Source organism: Macaca fascicularis, chromosome 15 (assembly GCF_037993035.2).
Source record: "Macaca fascicularis isolate 582-1 chromosome 15, T2T-MFA8v1.1".
NCBI lineage: Eukaryota > Metazoa > Chordata > Mammalia > Primates > Cercopithecidae > Macaca > Macaca fascicularis.
This window is the reverse complement of record NC_088389.1, coordinates 92,348,945-92,362,524: the sequence shown is the minus strand read 5'-3', so window position 1 is coordinate 92,362,524 and position 13,580 is coordinate 92,348,945. Positions and strand designations below refer to the sequence as shown.

At 47.2% G+C, this 13,580-nt stretch overlaps 1 long non-coding RNA gene across 8 annotated transcripts in view; it reads left to right on the top strand.

Annotated features, from left to right (window-relative positions):
- Positions 1 to 5,518: 5,518 nt before the first annotated feature.
- LOC123569226 (uncharacterized) overlaps positions 5,519 to 13,580 on the top strand; it is a 57,729-nt gene continuing 49,667 nt past the window's right edge. For all 8 annotated transcript variants that reach the window (XR_012424708.1, XR_010581576.1, XR_012424707.1 and 5 more), the window contains exon 1: positions 5,519 to 5,875. This is a non-coding gene — a long non-coding RNA (uncharacterized lncRNA). The remainder of the gene's footprint in view (positions 5,876 to 13,580) is intronic.

The following is a 13,580-nucleotide window of genomic DNA, read 5'->3' as shown; positions in this document are numbered from 1 at the left end:
TTCCTTTTTTTTTTTTTTTTTTTTTTTTTTCTGAGAGGGAGTCCTGCTCTGTCACTCAGGCTGGAGTGCAGTGGCGCAATCTCAGCTCACTACCACCTCTGCCTGCTGGGTTCAAGCAACTCTCCTGTGTCAGCCTCCTGAGTAGCTGGGACTACAGGTGTGAGCCACCACATCCCACTAATTTTTTTGTATTTTTAGTAGAGACAGGGTTTCACCATGTTGGTCAGGCTAGTCTCGAACTCCTGACCTCATGTGAACCACCCGCCTGGGCCTCCCAAAGTGCTGGGATTACAGGCATCAGCCACCGTGCCCAGCCAATGTCACAGTTCTTTAACATTGCCCACAAAGTCCTATATGATGTGGCCAGATTCATCTTGGCAACTCTCCTCTTTGCTCAGAATGCTGCAACAGCACTAACCTTTTTTCAATTCCTGTAAGTTTTCGAGCTCTGTTCAATCTCAGGACCTTTGCACATTACATTCCCTCTGCCCACAAGGCTCACTTCACAACTTTTCACCTAGCCAGTTCCTCCTTCAGTTCTCTCATTAATTTGTAACTTATTCATTGAAACCTACCCAAATCTCCCAAATTAGGTTATGTCTTTCTGTTTTATACTTTTATAACACTCTGTACTTTGTCACGGCTGCACTTATGACAATTCTAATTAAATAACAGTTGCTTGGCCATGTGTGGTGGCTCATGCCTATCACTATGGGAGGCCCGGGTGGGTCACTTGAGCCCAGGAGGTCGAGGGTGCAGTGAGCCATGATTGGCACCACTGCACTCCAGACTAAGTGACAGAACCAGACCCTCTCTTAAAAAGAAAAAAATAGGTTGCTTCACTATTCTCGAAAATCTAGCTCTTTAATTGACTATATGCTTCATAAGTCCAAGAACTTATATCCAAAGGTATAAATCAAGCACACAGCAGAGTTTAAGGCACATAGTGGGGACATGGTAAATAATGCATGTCCATAATCACCCATATTGCATCGTCAATCATGTCTATGTGTATATGCACATGTGAACACTAAAACAGAGAAAACTAGAACACAAAAAAATTAGCTGATTTCCTGCATTCTCCCTGGAAGTTGGGGGTTGTTCTTTTCCTACTTAGCTAGTGGGAGAGGGACCCAATAGCTAAGAGACTAATTACAGTAAATCTTCTCCATGTCTGACCCTGAAAAAAATGGCCTATCCATATAAAAAGAACGTGTCAACTAAAAAAGATAAGGAAAATCAGTCTGACTTTGGCTATCTCTCTATCAAAATTCAATGACCAACATGGTGAAACCCCAATTCTATTAAAAATACAAAAATCAGCCAGGTGTTGTGGCACGTGCCTGTAATTCCAGCTACTTAGGAGGCTGAGGCAGGAAAATTGCTTGAACCAGGGAGGCGGAGGTTGCAGTGAGCTGAGATCGTGCCACTGCACCCCAGCCTGGGTCACAGAGCGAGACTCCATCTCAAAAAACAAAACAAAAACCAAAAAAAGATATAGGAACTTAGTCTTCAGTAATGTATCTTCAGATATAAAATAAACAGACTGAAGAAAATGAGTGAAATGTCAAACATCTATTTCCAGTTATGATAGGCTGGTTTATTCAACCAATGTGCCCAATGATAATGACTAAAGGTGCTGAACAGGCTGCGCACGGTGGCTTGCACCTGTAATCCAAGCACTTTGGCAGGCCGAGGCGGGCAGATCACCTGAGGTCAGGAATTCAGCACCAGCCTGGCCAACACGGTGAAACTTCGTGTCAACTAACAGTACAAAAATTAGCCAGGCGTGGTGGCGGGCACCTATAATCCCAGCTATTCAGGACGCTGAGGCAGCATGATCGGTTGAACCCAGGAGGCGGAGGTTGCAGTGAGTGGAGATTGCGCCACTGCACTCCAGACTGCGTGAGAGAGTGAGACTCCATCTCAAAACAAAACAAAAAAGTAAAATAAAACAAAATAAAGATACTGAATAAAATATAAGGCACATTTCCCAAAACATCAAGTTGTTGATAGTAAAAAATTATTAGGGTAAAGGCTAAGAGAATGTGAGAACCCAGAGAAGCAAATGGAACAGAAGAGCACAAAAGCTACTCTTGCCCTGAGGATATCTGCCAGTCAGGCAACATCTAGTTGTTTTTGGTAGCCTTACAGGGCATGGAAACAGCATCCATGGAAACAGCATCCAATGTCTAGGGCTTTCCATGGCAAAAACGCTACTAGATGACCCTTTCTATATTAAGTTGGGACTCCATAGGCTATGCCCTAAGAGTGAAGGTGGACCAGCATCTCAGAACATTGGGAAAGGTTGCTTTTGCATTGACTATAATGGGAGTGGGGAGGAGGCAAGGAACATTTTTAAAATTCCATCTTTGGTCGGGTGTGGTGGCTCACGCCTGTAATCCCAACACGTTAGGAGGCCGAGGCAGGCGGATCATGAGGTCAGGAGTTCAAGACAAGCCTGGCCAACTAATGAAACCCCATCTGTACTAAAAATACAAAAATTAGCCAGGCATGGTGGAGCATGCCTGTAGTCCCAGCTATTCAGGAGGCTGAGGCAGCAGAATCGCTTGAACCTGGGAGGTTGCAGTGAGCCGAGATTGCACCACTGCACTCCAGATTGGGCAAAAGAGTGAGACTTTGTCTCAACAAATAAATAAATAAATAAAATCCCATCTTTGAGTAGATGTGGTCACTGGGCAGCTTTCGCCCATGTTTGTAACCTGCATTTGCTTTGACCCAACGAACTTCAACCCATGAAAGCTAGTCTCAGACTGAAAGGGCTTCAAGGCACCTAGCAGAAGCAAACAAAGATCTTCTCCAAAAGAAGCCACAAGTACTTTTTCTCATAAATACTTTTTCAAGAACAAAAAGTAAACACACAAAGAAACAAGACACTATGGGTGTGCTGGCATGCACCTGTAGTCCCAGCTACTTGAGAAGCTAAAGAGGATCTCTTGAGTCCTGGGAGATTGAGTCCAGCTTGGGCAAAATGAAAAGACACCATGGATGATACACAACATAAACATCAGGCAGCAGAAAAAAAGAACTTGAAAAAGGCCGGGCATGGTGGCTCACGCCTGTAATCCCAGCATTTTGGGAGGCTGAGATGGGTGGATCACCTGATGTCAGGAGTTCACGACCAGCCTGGCCAACATGGTGAAACCTCATCGCTACTAAAAATACAAAAATTAACCAGGTGTGGTGGCAGGCGCCTGTAATCCCAGCTACTTGAGAGGCAGAGGTAGGAGAATCACTTGAACCCAGGAGGCAGAAGTTGCAGTCAGCCGAGTTCATGCCATTGCACTCCGGCACTCCAGCCTGGGCAACAGAGCAAAACTCCGTCTCAAGAAAAAAAAAAAAATTAGCCAGCTGTGATGGTGCACACCTGTAGTCCCAGCTACTCAGGAGGCTGAGGCACAAAAATTGCTTGAACCTTGGAGAGGGAAGTTGCAGTGAGCCAAGATTACACCACTGCACTCTAGCCTGAGTGACAGAGTGAGATTCTGTCTCAAAAAAAAAAAAAAAAAAAGAAACTTGAAAAAAATTCAGACACTGGAATTATCATAATACAGATTACAAAATAATTATGATTACTATGTTCAAGGAATAAAATAATCCAACCATACCAATTAGCAGGAAACAGGACAGAGAAACATGTTGAAATGGTCTATGTATATGGAATCAGCAACAACTGGGGGAAACTGTAGAGTTAAAGGCCCCAAGTTCTTTATTTTTTATTTATTTATTTTTTTTGAGATGGAGTCTCGCTGGGTCGCCCAGGCTCGGGTGCAGTGGCGCGATCTCGGCTCACTGCAAGCTCTGCCTCCTGGGTTCACGCCATTCTCCTGCCTCAGCCTCCGAGTAGCTGGGACTACAGGCGCCCGCTACCACGCCCGGCTAGTTTTTTGTATTTTTAGTAAAGACGGGGTTTCACCATGTTAGCCAGGGATGGTCTCGATCTCCTGACCTCGTGATCTGCCTGCTTCGGCCTCCCAAAGTGCTGGGATTACAGGCTTGAGCCACCGCGCCCGGCCCCACGTTCTTAAAGATAAACCCTTTCAATCCTTTACCATTAAGTAGGATGTTTGGTGTATGGTGTTTTGCAGATACCCTCTATAAGATTAATTTCTCTTCTAGTCCTGGTTTTCCGTGTTTATCATGAATAAGTGTTAAATTTAATAATTTATTCTACATTTACTAAGATGATATTTTCTCCATTAATTAATATCTTGAATTACAGTAATTTGTCTTCTAATGTTAAAACAACCTAATTTGGTCGGACGAGGTGGCTCACGCCTGTAATTCCACCGCTTTGGGACGCCCAGGCGGTTGGATCACTTGAGGTCAGGAGTTCCAGACCAGCCTGGCCAATACGGTGAAACCCCTCCACCGTCTCTACTAAAAATACAAAAACATTAGCCGGGCGTGGTGATGCACACCTGTAATCCCAGCTACTCGGGAGGCTGAGGCAGGAGAATCACTTGAACCCAGGAGGTGGGGGTTTCAGTGAGCCGAGATCGCGCCACTGCACTCCAGCCTCAAGAGAGAGCAAGACTCCATCTCAAAAAAACAAAACAAAACATCACTTAACTTGGGTATGGTATTATTCCTTTCACATAATACTAGATTTTGCTAATATTTTGCTTACAGATTTTTCCGTCTACACTCATGAGCAAAACTTGCATACACTTTTCCTTCCGTTTGCTGTTTTTTGTCAGGTTTTCCTATCAGGGTTATGCTAGGCCATTAAAAAGTTAAAAAGTGTTTCCCGCTTTCGTCTTCCTTCCCCCTTTTATTCTGGAACTATTTAAGACTGGAATTATGTTTTCCTCTTATATATCGTTCAATTTGCTATGGTAGCCATGGTGGCTTGGAGTCGTCTTTGTGGGAAGACTTTGGACTACTCTTTCAATTCGTTACTAAACTATGTAGGTTTTCCATTTCCCTAAACATGGAAACAGAAGACCCTCCTAGGACGTCTCCATTGCGGCAGGGAGACTGCAAAGGTCTCGGGCCACAGGACTAAGGAAAACCGCAAAAGGCGCAGAGTCCCCATAGGGCCGCGACAGAATCACGGCACGATGGGACACGCGAGGGTAAGCTCAGGTCTCAGCGCATCGTGTGGGCGTCGGGACAGCGTCCCAGGCACCTGTTTCTTCCACCTGCTCAAATATCTTTCCCTTCTGTGAAGAAGGGGGCTACGCGCCCCATCCCCAGGGAGCAAGAAGACGCAGAGGGCCGCGCCGGTTCAGGTGCCGCTGGAGGAAATGGAATCTGACGGAGAAACTGATCTAGGGCTGCGGCCCGCTAGGTTCGCTTGACTCACTAAATGCTACTACAACGCCCCACATGGACCGCCACGAGCGGGTCACGTGACTGGACTCTAGCTCGGATGTGCTGTGACGCCGCGTACCGCGCGGCTCTGCGCGCGAGACGATAGGCCTCTGGGACGCTGGTGCCTGCGCGCGGTCACCGCCTCCACCCGCCTGGCCGCTTCCATTGGCGCATGCGTAGCACACCGACTCCAGGATTGTCTCCCAAATCCCACTTCCGCCACTTCTTCCTCCCGAGACCGGCCAAGCGCGCCTGGTTGTCCGCCCTTCTTGGGCTCCTAGGGAGAACGTGGTCCGGGAACTGGCGGTCACTGGGAGGCAGCACAAGAGGTTTTCGCGCTCCTCTGCTGGTGCAACTATCGCGACCATCACCCTGACAGCGGGAGGAAGGGTGCCGCAGGCAAAGGGTGGCGCACCTGCAGATTCGGTTTGTTGCTCGGGGCTCTCGCGAGAGCCGGCGCTGGAGTGTGGACCGCGCATGCCGGTGACGCGTGGTGGAGACACGTCGCCGGCGCCTCTCTCCCTAGGCCTTCCAGGGGGTGAGCTTCCGTCCCAGATTCCTTCGGTCCTACACCGCTTCCATTTCTTTCTTCCTTTCCCTTTCCCTTCCCCTTCCCTTCGTGAGACAGGGGCTCACTCTGTCACCCAGGCTGGAGTGCAGTGGCGCGATCTCGGCCCACCGTAACCTCCGCCTCCCGGGCTCAAGCGATCGTCTCACTTCAGCCTCCTGAGTAGCTGGGACTACAGGTGCGTGCCCGGCTAATTTTATATTTTTGGTAGAGACGGGGTTTCGCCTTGTTGCCCAGGCTGGTCTCAACTACTGGTCTCAAGTGATCCGCCCGCCTTGGCCTTCCAAAATGCTGGGATTACAGGAGTGAGCCCCTGCACCCAGCCCTACCCCCCATCTTTCTGTGTTTCTGCGTGGTGTTGCTACATCTCCAACAGGCTTAACTCAGAGCTGACTTTCCACCTGTGCTGTATCTGCCCCATGGTCCTTAAGAGTATATAAAATACAAATGGCACTTGGGAGGCCGAGGCAGGAGGATTGCTTGAGCCCAGGAGTTCGTGACCAACCTGGGCAACATAGTGAGACCCCCGTCTCGTTAAAAAATAATAATGCCGGGCGTAGTGGCTCACACCTGTAATCCGAACACTTCCTGAGGCCAAGGTGGGCGGATCACCTGAGGTCGGGAGCTCGAGACCAGCCTGACCAACATGGAGAAACCCCACCTCTACTAAAAATACGATTAGTTGGGCGTGGTGGTTCATGCCTGTAATCTCAGCTATTCGGGAGGCTGAGGCAGGAGAATCGCTTGAACCCGGGAGACGGAGGTTACAGTGAGTCGAGACTGAGCCATTGCACTCCAGCCTGGGCAAAAAGAGCGAAACTCCGTCTCAAATAATAATACAAATAACTGAATGTACACACACAAATAAACGGACTTGATAGTGATTTGTTTAGGTTTTCAGCTGCCCAATTCAAGAAATGTGTTTCTTCTTGTCCCTGATTTCTGTCACTGTCCCAAGGCAGTGGGATTAAAGCACTACTACCATTTTTAGATCCTTGTGTTTGGCATTCCATGTCCTCAAGACATTTGACATAATTTTCTCCAGCTGCGCTGTTCAAACACATGCTTCAAAATCTTAAAAATATTTACCCTGGTAATTAGGCTTGCCATTTTATTAGCACATACTTTTCCCTTCGCTACCCTGTCATTTTCAACAATTCAAACGTATCCCTAACAAGAGCAATAATTTTTCTTTTCTTTTGAGACAGAGTCTTGCTCTGTCACCCAGGCTGCGGTGCAGGAATGTGATCTCGGATCACCGCAGCCTCTGCTTTCCAGGTTCATTTTTTGTGTTTTTAGTAGAGCCGGGGTTTCTCCATTTTGGCCAGGCTGGTCTTGAACTTCTGACCTCAGGTGGTCTGCCCGCCTCCCAAAGTGCTGGTATTACAAGCATGAGCTACCACACCCAGTCGCAAGAATGTTTTTATTAGCTGCACAAGTATTTCAAAGCAAAGTTGTCTCCGTTTCAGATGTGCAACAGCGAAATTCCTATGTTAACAGTACAGATAAGACTTTGATGCTGGGCTGGGTGGCTCACGCCTGTAATCCCAGCACTCTGAGAGGCCGAGGTGTGCGGATTGTCTGAGGTTTGGAGTTCAAGACCAGCCTGGCCAAGATGGAGAAACTCCGTCTCTACTAAAAATACAAAAATTAGCCAGGTGCAGTGGCAGGCGCCTATTATCCCAGCCACTCAGGAGCTTATAGTGAAAAATCGTAACCCATTTGCCCACTTCCCAATGCACCCAGAGGCAACTATTTCGAGTCAGTTTATGCATGATCAAGGAAACATAACTACATTTATTTTTCTCTCTCTTTTTTTTTTATTTAGCGACAGGGTCTTGCTGTGTTACTCATGCTGGAGTGCAGTGGTTATTCATGGGTGTCATCATCACCCATTACAACCTCGAGCTCCTAAGCTCAATCAGTCCTCTTCCTTCAGTCTCCAGAGTAGCTGAGGCTACAAGGGTGCCCACCTATGCATTTGTTTTATACATTAGGTTTTTGTGCTTGTTTTGATTTTTTGAGATGGGTCTTGCTCTGTCGCCCAGGCTGGAGTGCAATGGCGTGATCTAGGCTCACTGCAACCTCCACCTCCCAGGTTCAAGCAATTCTCCTGCTTTAGCCTCCAGAGTAGCTGGGATTACAGGTGCCCACTACTATGCCTGGCTAATTTTTTTGTATTTTTAGTAGAGAGGGGGTTTCACCATGTTAGCCAGGCTGGTCTCGAACTCCTGATTTCAGGCGATCCACCTGCCTCGGCCTCCCAAAGTACTGGGATTACAGGCATGAGCCACTGTGCCCAGCCTATAGATTAGTTTTAAATACTAATTCTGCCTCCTATTAAAAAGATTTGCAGGCCGGGCAAGGTGGCTTATGCCTGTAATCCCAGCACTTAGAGAGGCCAAGGCAGGTGGATCGCTTGAGCTCAGGAGTTCGAAACCAGCCTGGCCAACATGGTGAAACCCCATCTCTACTAAAAATACAAAAATATTAGCCAGGCATGGTGGTGGGCAGCTGTAGTCCCAGCTACTTGGGAGGCTGAGGCATGAGAATCCCTTGAACCTGGGAGGCAGAGGTTGCAGTGAGCCAAGATCAAGCCACTGCACTCCAGCCTGGCGACAGAGCAAGACTCTGTCTCAAATAAATAATACCTGGGAAATTTTCATGATGGTATAGGGACCTACTCAGAACCCAAAGTTGCTGTGAAGTTTTTTTTTTTTTTTTTTTTGAGGCAGAGTCTTGCTCCATCGCCCAGGCTAGAGTGCAGTGGCGCGATCTTGGCCCACTGCAATCTCAGTCTCCCAGGTTCAAGCAATTCTCCTGTCTCAGTCTCCTGAGTAGCTGGGATTACAGGCACCTGCCACCACACCTGGCTAATTTTTGTATTTTCAGTAGAGATGGGGTTTTGCCATGTTGGCCAGGCTGTTCTCGAACTCCTGACCGCAGGTGATCCACCTGCCTCAGCCTTCCAAAGTGCTAGGATTACAGATGTGAGCCACCGTGCCCAGCCATGAAGATTACTTTAAACTGAAGACATTTGACAATAAACTGATGCAGAAAGAGGTCTTCTCGTAGCTTCCCTTATCTGACTAAAAGCAGAAACTTCTGAAAATTGAGGTGGGTCTGTTCCCAGAAGACAGACCAAACCTACTGTAAATCCCATCTCCAGGGGAGTTTCATGGCCATGTGGAAGACAAAAGGACCACTTGCCCACCCTAGGCAACATGGCAAAACCCCATTTGCAAAATTATGACTGAGACAGTGAAAGAGATCTAACTTAACCGACTCTAACTTAATCTTGCTTCTAACCTCCAAGGTGTCCTTATTCATTCCTGGGTTTAGGCTGAACTAACTTTGGGGGAAACTTAGTTTTTAGTTTAAAACAAAGATGATGATAGCCCTTTCCCAAAGCAGATTTCTTCTTGCCTGAGGACTAGATAGCCTCTGTGGGACTAACATTAGTCACAAGATTAGAAATTACTGTTTAGGAGTCTTGCACCTGGAGGCTACAAGATTCTGACCCTCCCTAATCTGCTTGTAAGATCAGTGCTTGAGATATTTTGCAGACCCTGCACTTGATGGATCAGCTGGCACCCCCAGATCTATTAACTGGCTCATCTGATCTTGGGACTCCCACCCAGGAACTGACTCAGCACAAGGAGACAGCTTCAACTCCCTATGATTTCACCGTTGACCAGTGACACTCCTGTCTCACTGGCTTCCCTTCACCCACCAAGTTATCCTTAAAAACTCTGCTCCCCTAATGCTCGAGGAGACTGATTTGAGTAATAATAAAACTCCAGTCTCCAGCACAACTGGCTCTCACTGTGTGAATTACTCCTTTTCTATTCCAATTCCCATCTTGAGAAATCGGCTGTCTAGGCAGTGGGCAAGGTGAACCCCTTGGGTGGTTACATCATCACTACAAAAAAATACAAAAAATTAGCTGGGCATGGTGGCACATGCCTGTAGTCCCGGCTACTGGGGAGGCTTAGGTGAGAGGATCACTTTAGCCAGAGCATCAGAGGTTGCAGTGAGCCCAAATTGTGCCACCATACATCACAAACTTTCTTATCAACCATTGGTTCTCTAGAAAACTCATTTTAAGGGAGGAGACCACCCCTTATATTGTCTTATGCCCAATTTCTGCCTCCAAAGAAAGAAGTGAAAACTAAAAGGCAGAAATGAAATGCACAGGCAGACCGCCCGGCGCCATACCCTGGGCCTGGTAGTTAAAGATGGACTCCTGATGTAATTGGTTATGTTATCTATAAATTACAGTCATTGTATGGAAAAGCACTGTGAAAATCCCTGTCCTGTTCTGTTCTGTTCTTATTACTGGTGCATGCAGCTCCGAGTCACATACCCCCTGCTTGCTCGATCGATCAGGATCCTCTCACACGGACCCCGTTAGAGTTGTAAGCTCTTAAAAGGGACAGGAATTGCTTACTTGGGGAGCTTGGTTTTTTTTTTTCTTTTTTTTTTTTTTTGAGATGGAGTCTCGCTGTGTCTCCCAGGCTGGAGTGCAGTGGCGTGATCTCGGCTCACTGCAAGCTTCGCCTCCCGGGTTCACGCCATTCTCCTGCCTCAGCCTCCCAAGTAGCTGGGACTACAGGCGCCCGCCACCACGCCCGGCTAGTTTTTTGTATTTTTAGTAGAGATGGGGTTTCACCATGTTAGCCAGAATAGTCTCGATCTCCTGACCTCGTGATCCACCCGCCTCGGCCTTCCAAAGTGCTGGGATTACAGGCTTGAGCCACCGCGCCTGGCCAGGAGCTTGGTTTTTGAGATGTGAGTCTTGCCCAGCTTCGGGCCGAATAAAGCCCTTCCTTCTTTAACTCAAGTGTCTGAGGGGTTTTGTCTGCAGCTCGTCCTGCTACAATTTGTACTGCCTAGAGAAACCTATTTGTTCATCTCAGTAAATTTTCTCTCCTCTCTCTCACCTTCTGAATTAGGCATTTACACTCCAGCTTTCAACATTTGGTAAGCTAGCGATTTGTCTTATTATATCTTCTATGCATATGAATAGACTTTTAATCTTCTATGAATCTGTCTTTTGTCAGTTTAATTCACAAGCCCTCGTAGTAGGAACCTAAGACGATAAAGGAAAGGTTTTTCCTCTGCCACAATGGTAAAAGGCACAACAGTTTTTCAAAGAAAACTGAGGTGGGAAGGAGGAGGACCTCAAACATTTTCCAAAAAGAGGAAATTCAAGGCCAGGTATGGTGGCTCATGCCTGTAATCCCAGCACTTTGGGAGGCCGAGGCATGTGGATCACCTGAGGTCAGGAGTTCGAGTCCAGTCTGGCCAACATGGGAAAACCCCATCTCTATTTTAGTAGAAAATTAGCCGGGTATGGTGGCGGGCACCTGTAATCCCAGCTACTTGGGAGGCTGAGACAAGAGAATCACCTGAACCTAAGAGACAGAGGTTTCAGTGAGCCAAGGTCGTGCCATTACACTCCAGCCTGGGTGACAAGAGCAAGACTCTGACTCTAAATAAATAAATAAAAATTAGGCGCAGTGTGGCACACGCCTGTAGTTCTGCCTACAGGCTGAAGTGGGAGGATCGCTTGAGCCTGGGAGGCCAAGACTGCAGTGAGCCATGATCAGCACCACTGCACTCCAGCCTAGGTGACAGAGCAAGACTCAAAAAAAGGGGTGGGGGGAGGGAGACTCCAAATGGCTAATATATAAAAAGCCTTGCAATCTCATAAATACCCCCAAAAATACAAATTAAGATTACCCCCGTGGATAACAAATATTAAGAATCTTGGCAAGGCACAGTGGCTCATGCCTGTAATCCCAGAACTTTGGGAGACTGAGGCAAGTGGATCACGTGAGGTCAGGAGTTTGAGACCAGCCTGGCCAACATGACGAAACCCCATCTCTACTAAAAATAGGAAAATTAGCCAAACATGGTGGCGGGCGCCTGTAGTCCCAGTTACTCGGGAGGCTGAGGCAGGAGAATCACTTGAATCTGGGAGGCAGAGGTTGCAGTGAGCTGAGATGGTGCCACTGCACTCCAGCCTGGGCAACAAGAGCAAAACTCCATCTAAAAACAAACAAACAAACAAAAAATCTGGCCAGGTGAGGTGGTGGGCTTCTATAATCCTAGCTACTCTGGAGACTGAGTAAGGAGAACTGCTTGAACCTGGGAGGTGGAGGTTGGCAGTGAGCCACTGCACTGCAGCCTGGGCAACAGAGAGGGAGGGAAGGCAGGTAGGCAGGCGGGTGGGCGGGCAGGCAGGCAGGCACGCACCTGGGAGGTGGAAGTTGGCAGTGAGCCACTGCACTGCAGCCTGGGCAACAGAGAGGGAAGGAAGGCAGGCATTCCTGAGCAACAGAGAGAATTGGGCAAAGGAAATAATTCCATGGGCCCAGCAGCAGACCATCTGAATTAGAATCTGTATCTCAACAAGATCCCTATGTGATACATATATACACTAATATTTGAGAAGCACCTGTGCCCCAGGATAGGTGGACAAGAACATTCTTGATAGCCCCAAACAGAAACCCATTATCCATGAACATAAGAGATAAAGTGTGCTGTATTCATGTAATAGAATATCAATAGAAAGTAACAAATTACAGCTGAATAATACAGCATGCATAAATATCACAATGTTCAGGGAAAGAGCAATACATAAAGAAAATACATAGAGTATAAGTCTAAATATGTAAACTTCAAAAACAGACAAAACAGGCCAGGCTCACTGGCTCAGGCCTGTAATCACAGGACTTTGGGAGGCTGAGTGGGACCAGCCTGGTCAACATGGCAAACCCCTGTCTTTTGTTATTAAAAACAAAAAACAAACAAAAAAACAGTCAAACCAAAACCACATTGTTTAGGTATGCACATTAAAGTGAAGATGCCGAAAAAAATGGGTGTAGTGAAGCAAGAAAGTAATTTGTGAGAAAGTCAGGGTGGCGTTTACCTCCCTCTAGAGGAGAGAAATGGAGTGTGATCCTGGGAGGAGGGGGCGCATTTTGGGGCTGCTCACAAAACTGGTATATACATAAATAGTGTTTATGAGGGTGATGTTTTATAATTATTATGGTTCATATTGTTCTATGGAGTTTTGCTATGTGTGTTATATTTCACATTAGATAAATAAATGCCATAGGTTTTTCTTTTCTTCTTTTTTTTGAGATGGCGTCTCTATCATCCCGGCTGGTGTGCAGCTCTCTGCAACCTCCACTTCCCGGGTTCAAGCGATTCTCGTGCCTCAGCCTCCCAAGTAGCTGGGATTAAAGATACACGCCACCATGCCTGGCTAATTTTTGTGTTTTTTGTAGAGCTGGGTTTCGCCATGTTGGCCAGGCTGGTCTCAAACTCCTGACTTCAAGTGATCCTCCCACCTTGGCCTCCCAAAGCGCTAGGATTACAGGCGCAAGCCACTGTGCCCTGCCAAGACTTATTTCTTTTTTTTGAGGCAGAGTTTTGCTGTTGTCACCCAGCCTGGAGTGCAATGGCACCATCTCGGCTCACTGCAACATCTACCTCCCAGGTTCAAGTTATTCTCCTGCTTCAGCCTCCCAAGAAGCTGGGATTACAGGACCCTGCCACCACGCCCAGCTAATTTTTGTATTTTTAGTAGAGACGGGGTTTCACCATGTTGGCCAGGCTGGTCTCTAACTTGTTAGGAACAAGTGCTCGATGCCACAAAGAAAAT